The sequence below is a fragment of the Choloepus didactylus genome, chromosome 18 (assembly GCF_015220235.1).
Source record: "Choloepus didactylus isolate mChoDid1 chromosome 18, mChoDid1.pri, whole genome shotgun sequence".
NCBI lineage: Eukaryota > Metazoa > Chordata > Mammalia > Pilosa > Megalonychidae > Choloepus > Choloepus didactylus.
The window spans coordinates 37511449-37524642 of NC_051324.1; the positions used below are offsets into that span (position 1 = coordinate 37511449).

Sequence of the window (13194 nt, forward strand, 5' to 3'; positions counted from 1 at the left end):
TATCATTGTTCACAATTGCCAAGAGATGGAAATAATTCGATGTCCTTCAACAGACAAGTCAATAAACAAAATGTGGTGTATGCGTAACGATGGAATACTACACAGTGTTAAGAAGAAATAAAGTCCTGAAATACGTGGCAACATGGATGAACCTTGAAGATATAATGCTGAATGAAGTAAGTCAGACACAAAAGGAGAAATGTATGTTACCTCTACTATGAACAATGTAAAATCAGCATCTTATAATGTAGATTATTGGGGACTTAGTGATAGATAGAAGATAGTGGAGGGGAGGATTGATAATCTAATATGTTCAGATAGGCTGATGGTGAATTCAAAGGTATGGGAATGGATAGGGGTGATGATTGTTATAAGTATCAGAGCTGTATAGAATGGCATTGTTTAAAGGCATATATCCCACAGATCAGCAATACAAATATAGATAGGTGTTTACATGATACATTGCTAACATATGACACTAGTACAGAGAGTTGACAACAGAATGGTATGTGGAAAAATCTACCTATTGCATACTATGGACTATAATTAATAGGAACACCTTACTAGTACCACACAAATACTAGGGACAAATAATTAAGGGCTGAAAAGAGCTATGCGGGTTTTGGGTCATAAGCATTGTTTAAAATGGAGAGTGATGAGGATTGTACAACTAAGTGATGATAATGTGATATGGATGGATTATCATGGACTAAATATGCTTTATGAACTTAGGAACCCCCTACTTTAAAAGTCAAGCCCTCAGTCTTGAGGCTTCCTCTTGTGAAACTTATGGTTGTAAAGGGGAGGCTAAGCCCACCTATAATTATGCCTAGGAGTCACCTCCAGAGATTCTCTTTTGTTGCTCAAATGTGGACTTTCTCTCTCGAAGCCCAACTGTGCAAATAAATTCATCACCCTCCCCCTGATGTGGGACAGGGACCCCTCAGATGAATGAGTCTCCCTGGTGACATGGGACATGGATTCTGGGAATGAGCCTGACCCTGGCATTGAGGGGTTAACAATGCCTTTTTGACCAAAATGGGGGAAAGAAAGGCAACAAAATAAGGTTTCAGTGGCTAAGAGAATTCAGATAGAGTCAAGTCTGCCATAGAAGTTAGTCCCATGCAAATTTCAGAAGATGTGCTAAATGGCCACAGAGTGATAAGCCCGTCAATAGTAGTCCCCCAAACCCTAAAGAATACCTGGGTCCTTATCTGAGACTCCATAAAAGTTTCACTCACTAAGTTTATTCTTCAGAAACTTAAATCCTCTGGAGAACTCCTATGCCAGCTAAGTCCCCAAACCCAGAGGCAGTAGCCTCTTCAAGAACATCAACCAGATGTGTCCCTTTTTCCCATAATGTCGTCACCCCTTTTCAACAAGAACAAGTTAAGGTGGTCACTGACTACACATCCCTGAAGATTGGGAAAGTGATTAAACTAGAGGAAGGGGTAGCAACAGACAAGATGTAATTTAACAAAGGATTATGAATACTGAATATGTAATTTTCTTTTTCTTAGATGCTAGGATACTAGCATAGCTAGAAGGAAAGAATTGAAATGGTGGAACTGTAACCTATAGCATTCTTTCAAATTTGCTCTGTAGCTACTTGTTAAATTGTAATTTGAAAGTTATCACCTTTTTGTATATGTTATGTTTCATAATAAGGAAATAACTGAAGCTATGGTACCTTAACTTATAACATTTTGTGGAAATTTCCTGTATAGCTGCTTGTTGAATTGTACTTTGAAGGTTATTACCTTTTTGCGTGTCTGTTGTGTTTCGCAGTGGGAAGACAGCTGAAATTGTGTCACTGTGGCCCATGGCATTCTTTGAGATTTGTTCTCTAACTGCCTGTTGAGTTGTACTTGGAAAGTTATCATTTCTGCATATGTATGTTAGATTATACAATATAAAGTATGATTTTAAAAAGTCTCAAATCAGAGACTGAGCCTCAGAACTGGAGGATCCAAGAAAAGAAGAGCAACCTAAACCCAAAGTAAGCAGAAGGAAAGAAATAACAAAGATTAGGGTAGAGGCATGCCACGGCCCCGCCAGCCGGCCTATCGCGTGCGTGCGTGCGTGCATGCGTGTGTGCAGCTAGCTCGCAGGGGACTGTGGCCTGGCCCTCGCCGCCACCCCTGTGCCTGCACCGCGTAGGCCGCCCCCGCTTACCCCACGCTCACGCCGTAAGCGACCCCCACCCGCGCCCCTACAGGCATTTTGTTTGTTTGTTTGTTTTAATTTAAAGCGGGCGCAGCAGTAAAGCTTTCTGCCTCAGGTGACTTCTCAGGGGTCTTACCGTCAAAGGTGCCCCGCCGCTGAGGAACTTGGCAAGGTGGAGCAGGTCCTGAGCCTCGAGCCGCAGCACGAGCTCCAATTCCGAGGTCCCTTCACCGATGTTGTCAGCACCAACCTAAAGCTTGGCAACCCAACAGACCGAAATGTGTGTTTTAAAGTGAAGACCACGGTGCTGCGTAGGTGCTGCGTGAGGCCCAGCAGCGGGATCACTGATGCAGGGACATCGTTTAATGTGTCTGTGATGTTACAGCCTTTTGATTATGATCCCAGTGAGAAAAGTAAACACAAGTTTATGGTTCAGTCTGTTTGCTCCAACTGACACTTCTGATATGGAAGCAGTATGGAAGGAGGCAAAACTGGAAGACCTTATGGATTCAAAACTTAGATGTGTGTTTGAATTGCCAGCAGAAAATGATAAACCACATGGTGTAGAAATAAAGTTATAATCACATCTGCATCAAACACAGAAACACCAATAGTGTCTAAATCTCTGATCTACATCTTTGGATGACACTGAAATTAAAGTGATGGAAGAATGTAGAGGCTGCAAGGTGAAGTTCAGAGCCTACAGGAGGAGAACAAGCAATTCAGGGAGGAAGATGGACTTTGGAGAGGAAGACAGTGCACAGCAAAAGCCCGGTGTCCGCGTTGGCCTTGGCGGGGAAGGAGGAGGGCCTTAGCATCCGGCTCCTCTCTTGGTGGTCTTATTCTTTATTGTCAGTGTAATTATAGGGAAAATCACCTTGTAGAGGCCACATGCGAAGGATGGTAAATTGGATTGATGGATCTGCCATATCATGGGATTTACATTTATCATAACCATGTGTAAAAAGAAATTAATGTATGATGACATTTCACAGGTTTTGCCTTTAAATTACCCCTCCCGCATGCACACATACACAAACACACACAGGAATATAACAAGGTAACAATCTTCTTGAAGGTTTAAATGTATAGTCAATGATTGGGGGGGAAAGAATGATCTTGAGTGGTAGGGAAACCGTGATTAATAACACACTGGCATATTGTAAATGTCATTTTAAGCATTGGTGGGCTTTGGTACATGTTGCTGGATTTCCTCTTCTAAAACAAGACACTCTTCCTCACCTGATGGTGCTGGCCTTGGGAGCCAGAGCCCCGCGTGGCAGGCAGGTGCTGTCACCTCCGTGTAGTCACCCAGCACACTGCTCACTCCCGAGGCTGCTTTTCCGTGTCTTCAGTTGTCCATGTCATCAGTTTCTTGGGACTGATGAACAGAGTCAGAAGCTGAAAAGAATTGCACTGTGGCAGCATCAGATGTCACGAATGAGAGGCAGATGTTGACTGATTGACCCAACACTTTGGAAGAAAAGTCAATGCTTTGTTCTCTAAAGGGACCAAGTTAAATTACTGTTGGCTCATGTAGTGAAATCGAACTGTTATTCAGAGATGTTTAATGCATATTTACCTTATTTAATGTATTTCATCTCATGTTTTCTTATTGTCACAAAATTTTAATTAATGCTGTGCCTAAAACTCGCCTGTGCTACCTACTGCCAATGGGTTACAATGGCATTGCTGCTGGGCACCATGGGTTCCTCTCTCTCTGGAGGTTTCTGGGCATTACATACCTGTGGAAGGTGTGACTATTGAATGTTGGACAACAGCAGTCAGGATGTGTTTTTCTATGTAAATAAATAACAGCTGCCATAGGGAGTGAAATTCTTAGTAGCAGCAGTCAAGTCTAGATTACCCCTTCAATGGAGAAGAGTAGCTGATCTTAAAGAGATGAACATGCTGGTTTCCACCACCCCCAGCCACCACCCGTACTTCCAGCAAATGTGACCCAGTCTGGCCTGACCTTTCTCACCATGGCCCCAGCTTGGAGTCATGGAGTGAGTCAGGCTGCAGAGGGGGGCAGGTGGGTGAAAGCGGAACCAGCTGGAGGTGGGGAGGGGGTTGTGAGAGAGACTCTTCAAGTAATCCATCCAGTGGTAATTGAGAGTTTGACTGTGAACTAATTCTATGCGATGAAAGACCAATCCAATCCTGTTTGACTATGTAGCATCTTAAAAAGAAAAAAAATTAAAGCCCCAAAATTAAGAAGAAGAAAAAAAGATTAGGGTAGAGATAAATGAAGTAGAGAATTAAAAAAACAGTAAGATCAAGAAAACCAGAATTTGGTTATTTGAAAAGATCAATAAAATTGACCAAGGAAAATAGAGTACACAAATAACGAAAACCAGAAAGGAAAGGGGAACGTTACTTACTAACCACACAAAAATAAAAAGGACTATAAGGATACTGTGAACAACTTTATGCCAACAAATTGGATAACCTAGATAAAATGGACAAATCCCCAGAAACACACAAACTACCTACTCTGACTTAAGAAGAAATAGAAGGTCTCAACAAACCAAACTAGTAAAAGGATTGTATCAGTAACCAAAAATCTAACAAAGAAAAGCTCAGGACGAGATGGTTTCACAAGTGAATTTTACCAAACATTCCAAGAATTGCACCAATCCTGCCCAAACTCTTCCAGAGAATTGAAGAGGAGGGAACACTACCTAACTTATTCTGTGAGGCCAGCATCACCTTAGTACCAAAGCCAGATAGAGATACCACAAGAAAAAATTACAGACCAGTATCCCTTATGAATATAGATAGGAAAATCCTTAACTAAATACCAGCAAACCAAATTCCACAGCGCATTGAAAGAATTATACAACAGATTCATGTGCAAAGTATCCCAGATATGCAAGAGTGGTTCAATATAAGAAAATCAGTTCAAGTAGTACACCACATTAACAGAATAAAGGAAAAAAAAAAAACACATGATCACCTCACTTGACACGGAAAAGGCATTTGTCAAAATCCATCAATGCTTCTTGATAAAAGCACTTAGAAAACTAGGAATAGAAGGAAACTTCCTCAACAAGATAAAGGATGTATATGAAAACCAAAAATTAACAGCATATTCATTGATGAGAGACTTAATATTTTCCCTGAAGATCAGGAACCAAACAGGTATGCCAGCTGTCACCACTGTTACTCAACACTGTACTGAAGTTCTCGCCAGAGAAATTAGGCAAGAAAAAGAGATAAAAGGCATCCATATTGCATAGGAAGAAATAAAACTTTATTTGCAGATGACATGGAAATCCTGAGAAACCACAAGAAATCTCCTAGAGCTAAAAAATGAATTCAGCAAAGTGGCAAGGTAGAAGATCAATATGAAAAAACCAGTCGTGTATCTATGTACTAGTAAGGAAAATGAAGAGGAAATCAAGGGGAAAATTCCATTTACTAAAACAACTAAAAGAATCAAATATTTAGGAAAAAAAAAATAACCAAGGATGTAAAGGACTTGTGCATAGAAAACTACAAAACATTGCAAAAGGAAATCAAAGACCTAAATAAATAGGACAGTCTCTCTTCGTGGTTTGGAAGGCTAAATATGTAAGGATGTCAGTTCTACCCAAAGTGATTTTCAGATTCAATGCAATCCCAATCAAAATTCCAACACTCTTCCTTGCAAAAGATTCATCAAACTTATATGGAAAGGCAAGGGGTCCCAAATACCCAATGCATTCTTGAAAAAGAAGAACAAAGTTTGAGGACTAACACTTCCCAATCTTAAAACTTATTACAAAGCCACAGTAATTAGAACAGCATGGTACTGGCACAAGGACCGACATATAGACCAGTGGAATCTAATTGAGAGTTCAGAAATCAACCCTTACATCTGTAGCGAACTGATTCTTGGCAAGGGTGCAAGGTCCACTCAGTTGGGAAAGAACAGTCTATTCAACAAATGGTGCTGAGAAAACTTGATGACCATATGCAAAAGAATGAAGGTGGACCCCTGCCTCACACAATATACCAAAATCAAGTCAAAACAGATCAAAGATCTAAATATAAGAACCAGAATTATAAAAACTCCTAGAAGAAAACTTAGGAAAGCATCTCCAGGACCTTCTGTGAGAAAATAGTTTCTGTACACCCAAAGCATGAGCAGCAAAAGAAAAAATAGATAAAGTTCAAAATTTTGTGCATCAAAGGATTTCATCATGAAAGTAAAAAGATAACTTACAGAATGGGAAGAAATATTTGGAAACCGCATATCCAATAAAGGTTTAATATCCAGACTATGTAAAGAAATCCTACAACTCAGCAACAAAAAGACAAACCCATTTAAAAATGGGCAAAATCACCTTGGCGGGTGATCTCGCTGCCCTCCCACCTATGTGGGACCTGACTCCCAGAGGTGTAAATCTCTCTGGCAATGCAGGATATGACTCCCGAGGATGAATCTGGACACGGCATCCTGGGATTGAGAACATCATCTTGACCAAAAGGGGGATGTGAAATGAAACGAAATGAAGTTTCAGTGGCTGAGAGATTTCAAATGGAGTTGAGAGGTCACTCTGGTGGGCATTCTTATGCACTATATTGATAACACTTTTTAGGTTTTGATATATTGGAATACCTAGAAGTAAATACCCAAGTCTACCAAACTCCAACCCAGTAGCCTTGACTCTTGAAGACAATTGTATAACAGTGTAACTTAACGAGGGGTGACGGTGTGATTGTGAGGACCCTGTGGATCGGACTCCCTTTGTCCAGTGTATGGATAGATGGGTAGAAAAATGGGGACAAAACCCAGGTGAAGATGACATGGAAATCCTGAGAAACCACAAGAAATCTCCTAGGGCAAAAAATGAATTCAGCAAAGTGGCAAGGTAGAAGATCAATATGCAACAACCAGTAGTGTTTTTATTTTTTTATTTATTTATTTTTATTCTGATTTTGATTCTTTCTGGTGTGTGGAAGATACTAGGAAATGGATTGGGGTGATGAGTGCACAGCTGTAGGATGGTACTGTGAACAGCTGATTGTGCACCATGGATAATTGTATGATATATGAATATATCTCAATAAAACTGAATTAAAAAAACAAGAAAAAATGGGCATAAGACTTGAGTAGACATTTCTCCAAAAAAAGATGTACAGGGGGCCAAAAAGCACATGAAAAGATGCTCAACTTCATTAGCCATTAGGGAAATGCAAATCAAAACCACAAGATACCATATCACACCCAACTAAATTACTACTATTTTAAAAATGGAAAATAACAAGTGTTGGAGAAGAAAAGAAATATGAACACTCATTCATTTTTGGTGGGAATGTAAATGGTATAGCCGCTGTGGAGGACAGTTTGGCAGCTCCTCAAAAAGTTAAGTATAGAGTTACCATAAGACCCTGCAATCCTACTTCTAGGTATGTACCCCAAAGAATTGAAAGCTGGGACTTAAATAGATATATTTGCACACCAGTGGTCATAACGGCATTATTCACAGTTGCCTAAAAATGAAAGCAACCCAGTGTCCATCAACATGAACAGATAAACAAAGTGTGATATATATCCACACAGTGGAATATTATTCAGCCATAAAAAGGATCCATGTGAGAACATGGGTGAACCTTGAAGACATCATGTTGAGTGAAATAAGCCAGACACAAAAAGGTAAATACTGTGTGATCTCACTGATACAAAATAATTAGAATAGCAAATTCATAGAATCAGAAAATAGAATATAGGTTACCAGGGGCCAGGGTGGGGATAGTGAATAGGGAATTAATGCTTAAATTGTACAGTTTTTATTTCAGGTGACAGAAATGGTTTGGTAGTGGATGGTGGTGGTAGTAGCACAACATTGTGAACATAATTAATAGCACTGAATTACATATTTGAATGTGGTTTTAAAGGGGAAATTTTAGGTTGTATAAATGTTACTAGAATAAAAAAATTTTTAAAACCGTACTGTACAACATAAAGTGAATCCTAATTTAAACTATGCACTATTATAATTACAACACTCTTTCACAATGGTAATAAATGTACGCTCTAATGCAAGGTGTTAATGAGAGGGGGAACTCTGTGTTTTCAGCGTTATTTTTCTGTAAACCCACAACATCTCTAATAATAAATATATTTTTTAAAAGCTGATGATGACATGTCCTTTACCAACTCATTCCCATAATGACATCTACCCTGTGGGTTTGTTGCCAAGTCTTTTGAATGTATTGAGTCCTTCACTCAAGATGAGGAAGCAGAGAGAATACGCAAAGAGTTCTGGGCATGTAGTAGATGCTTAATAAACGTTTGTTCACTATTGAATGAAATTACCAGAAACCCCTTGAAAAATAGAATTATTAGCAATTTCCAGATTAGATTCCAATTTTTTTTTCCCCCAAATACATTACTTGTGGCCCCTTTCCAGCTACTAATAGTAATGCTATATACTAGTGTATGTTGGTTTTACAAGTGGGTCATAGTGAGGTGCCCCACAAGAGCTTAGAAATAAGTTGATCTTCTGGGATCAACTAAGTAAAATTCATTCTGCCACTTAAAAAGATTAGTTGCATAGTGGAGTAAAATAAAAGGACTCTGGATAAATATTTGACTTAGTTTGGAAACAATACTGAATAAAGAAGAGTAAGGAGGAGGAACATATTCTACTATATATTAAAGCATAGTATTAAGCTGCAATAATTAACAGTGTGATACTGGTATAGGACTAGAAAGATTTATAGACAAGAATAGGGAGTCTAAAAATATACCCTTATATATAATGTTTGGTAATTTAGAATATGAGATATTGTGTGTCGTATTAGATTATTTAATAAATGATGTTGGGATAACTGATCAGTCATTTGGAAAAATATAAAAACTGAGTTTTTATTCCAAAAATGTCTGATGAATTGCAGATTTAAATGTAAAACTAAATACATAAAAGTCCAGAAAATGTAGGTGACTAAAATCCTGCAGTGAGGAAAGTTTTTGTAAGCATGACCTCCAAGCAAGAAGAGATTGATACATGTTAGTACTTGAAAATATAAAATGTCTTTACTGCAAATAATGCTTGGGCAAGGATAAAATCAACAAACTAAGTACTATATATTGAGTAAACAAAAGTTTTATATCTCTAATGTACAAACAGTACTAATAACCTGAAAGAAAAAAACAAACACCTTAATAGAAAAATGGTAAAGAACAATTCACAAAAGAAGCAATACAGATGACCAATTGCTTATTAAAAGATGTTCAGTTTCACTGGTAATCAAAGACATGAAAATGAAAACAGGTTTTTTTTTTTTTCACCTGACTGCAAAGAGGAAAAATACTGATGAGAGACAAGGTTGGAGAAGGTGTGGAGGAATACATATCTTCATTCACTGAGGTAGGAGCATAAATTGGTACCACATTTCTGGATGGATTTTCTCCAGGGTGTATTTTATACATGAATATTTTTTGACCCAGAAATTCCACTTAGACCAGTGAGTGCTTCACACATTTCATTATGCATACAAATCACCTGGAGCTTTTGTTAAAATACAGATTCTGATTGAGTAGGTCTAGGATGGGGCCTGTATTAGTTAGGGTTCTCCTTGGAAACAGAATCAATGAGAGATGTCTCTTATTATCAAATTGTAAAAGTGACTCACGCAACTGCGGGAGCGCACGAGTCCAAATTCTGCAGAGCCGTCAACAAGCTGTCAACTCCAAGGAAGACGTCCGACGAACTCCTCGGGAAACGAACCGACAACTTTGACGAACTCCTCAGGAAACGAACCGGCAACTTTGAAGAACTCAGGAAACGAACCGACAACTTTGACGAACTCCTCAGGAAACGAACTGGCAACTTCGACGAGCTCCCCAGGAAAAGCTTCACTGAGCAGCTGAAGAAGAAATGAAGGTTCTCTAACTGTCCGGCTTAAAAGCCTCCAACTGATCACCCGGACCAAATCCAGCCAATTGCATTCTCTCACTGTGGAAGCACGCCCCTTGATGAATCATCATGCAAAAGCTTCTGCATTTCTAACAAGCTCCAAGGTGGTGCTGGTGCTGGTGCTGGTACTGATGCTGGGGCTGGTGGTCCATGTACCAAACTTGGAGTAGCAAAGATGTAAAGACTTTATCTTAAGGCTGTGGTTCTTAACCCTACTGCGCATTAGAACCACCTGAAGAGTTTAAAAAATATATTGATTCTCAGGTGCCACCCCAAGATTACCTGATTTTTTTGAGTATTAGTGTTAGTTAAAAGCTTGCCAGGTCAGGTGAGCTCACTGCCCTACCCAGGGGTGTGAATCTCCCTGGCAATGCAGGGAATGACTCCTGGGGATGAACCTGGACCCGGCATCGTGGGACTGAGAACATCCTGACCAAAAGGGGGATGTGAAATGAAACGAAGTAAAGCTTCAGTGGCTGAGAGATTTCAAAGAGTCAAGTGGTCACTCTGGTGGGCATTCTTATGCACTATATAAATATCCATTTTTAGGTTTTAATGTATTAGAATGGCTAGAAGTAAATACCTGAAACTATCAAACTCCAACACGGTAGCCTTGACTTTTGAAGATGATTGCATAACTATGTAGGTTACAAGGGGTGGCAGTATGATTGTGAAAACCTTGTCAATTACACTCCCTTTATCCAGTGTATGGATGGATGAGCAGAAAAATGGCGACAAAAACTAAATGAAAAATGGGGTGGGTTGGGGGGATGATTTGGGTGTTCTTTTTTACTGTTTTTTTTTATTCTTATTCTTTCTGGTGTAAGGAAAACATTCAAAAATAGATTGGGGTGATGAATGCATAACTATATGATGCTACTGTGAACAACTGATTGTACACCATGGATGATTGTATGGTATGTGAATATATCTCAAAACTGAATTGAAAACAAAAACGAAAACAAAAAAATGCTTGCCACGTGATTCTAATAGGAGAAAATTGGGCTGTGCACAAAGTTCTATTTACATAAAAGGAAGTTTAATGCAACATTGTTTGTAATAATGGAAAATGGGAAGTAGCCTAAATGTCCAGCAATGAAAAACTGCTGAAAAGAATTATAAAGAGCCTTAAGTGGGCTAATTAACAATGATGTTATAGATATAGATTTATTGACACAGAAAGGTGTCAGTAATATATTATGAAGTAATTGCTAGTAGATTTAGTAGGACCCCATTTATATAAACTTATCGGTAAGTACCTGCGTTTGGTAAATGCATAGTAAGATATCTAGAAAGATGTTTTTCAAAATAGTATAGTGGTCCTTTCAAGGTGGTGGAATTTCAGGTGATTTCAACTTTTTATAATTCTTGGTTAAGCCATTTTCATTTTGAGGAATAGAAAGGTTTTGGGAATTCTTAAAACTCGAATCGATGGGAGGCAGAAACAGAATGCTACAATTAAATAGCCATAAACCTAATCAATTTTAGTGTAACTTATTTTTAGAAAAACTGTGTAATAGAAAGGAATGGTCAGTGTAGAACATAGGAAAATGAAGCCTTAGGAGCCAGACACTGGGGGTGCTCAACCAAAGCATTGTGGGTAGGTACAAGGGGATGCTCTGTGGCAGGTGTGGCCTTCCTCAATCCAATTCTGTGCCCCCCCCCCCCAACAACTTTTGTTCCTCTTGATGTTGGTCTACAGGAAGATAATAACCTAGCTTTCCAGTCAACTAGTTGTGTTTCTCAAAGTATAATGTTGCTCTGGTTTATATGTTGGGCTCTGTGCTTGCTTAGTGAGCATCTACGCTTGAGAAATGGATCCTGTGTTATCTATTGCTGTAAACAAATCACCCCCCAAATTTAGGGATTTAAATCAGTAATCATTCAGTAATCTCTATCAGTTTCTGTGTGTCAGGAATTTGGGAGCAGCTGAGCTGGGCAGTTGTGGCTCAGGGTCTCTCATGAGGTTGCAGTTTGATGGACTTCCAAATTGGCTCTCTCACATCACTGGCAAATTGGTCTTGGCTCTTCTCTAGGGATCTCAGTTCCTTTCCACATGTTCTCTCCATAGGGATACTTGAGTGTCCTCACCAAATAGCAGCTGGCTACCCTCAGCGCAATTACGCCAGAAGTCAAGGTAAAAGCTGCAGTGCTTATTATGACCTAGCTTCAGATGTCACACAGCATCACTTCTTCTATATTCTTTTGGTCACACAGGGAGGGCAATTCTGATTCTGGCTACACAGAGGCATGGGGGTGAGGATCACTGGGGACCACTCCAGAGACTGGCTATCACAGATCCCATCCTAGTACACTGATGAAATAAAATATCTAAGACCTCTTGGCAGCCAACCAAGTGGCCATCACTGGCACACCTGCACCTCACTGCACGCCTTTCATTCAAAGTAACAGTAATACATACAACAGTATACTGTAGCTTTTACTTCTGCCCTCACATTTTATCCTTGTCATAACCTTGCCAGTAGGGAGAGGAAGAAAAGTGGGGCCATCCTCAAATAATCCATATATGCCTTAGGCATAGATTGATTTGATTTAAACTATTCAGGACAAGGAAAATGTCAAGATTCGGTGTTCTGTTTTGAAGCACTTCTGCTAAAATCACCGTTTATGTTTACTTGTACTGAAATTGAATGCTAAAAGGAAAAAACATTTTCCCACATTAAGAGGCTATCAGCAATTGTTTAAACAACTGGCCTAATTTTAACAAGATCAGAAAAGTATCAGCAGATTTAATGATACGTGTCAATGGGGAAGTTCACTCTCCACAAATTTATAATGAGACATACAATCTTTCTAAACAAATAAATAAGCAGTGGTTTCCAGATAAAGAAACAGGCTCAGAAAAGTCAGGTAACTTGTCCAAGGTGTATTACTAGTCATTTATGATAGAAACCAATTACTGTCTAATTTTACATCCCTTCTATAATACTACATTCTTTTCTGGGCCAAGGAAGATGAGAATTTATTATTTGAGCAACCTGGATTTTTACCCCAGGCTCAGCCAAACCATTTGTGAAACCTGGAAAAGGCTGGAGCTCTGTTTTTTCACTTGGATACAGTGTGGTTCCAAACAGGATTGTAACAACTGTACTTTTTA

General features: G+C 39.2%; 1 pseudogene; it reads left to right on the forward strand.

The window, feature by feature from the left end:
• Positions 1 to 2040: 2040 nt before the first annotated feature.
• On the forward strand, positions 2041 to 3050 carry LOC119514731 (annotated as a pseudogene).
• Positions 3051 to 13194: the final 10144 nt, after the last annotated feature.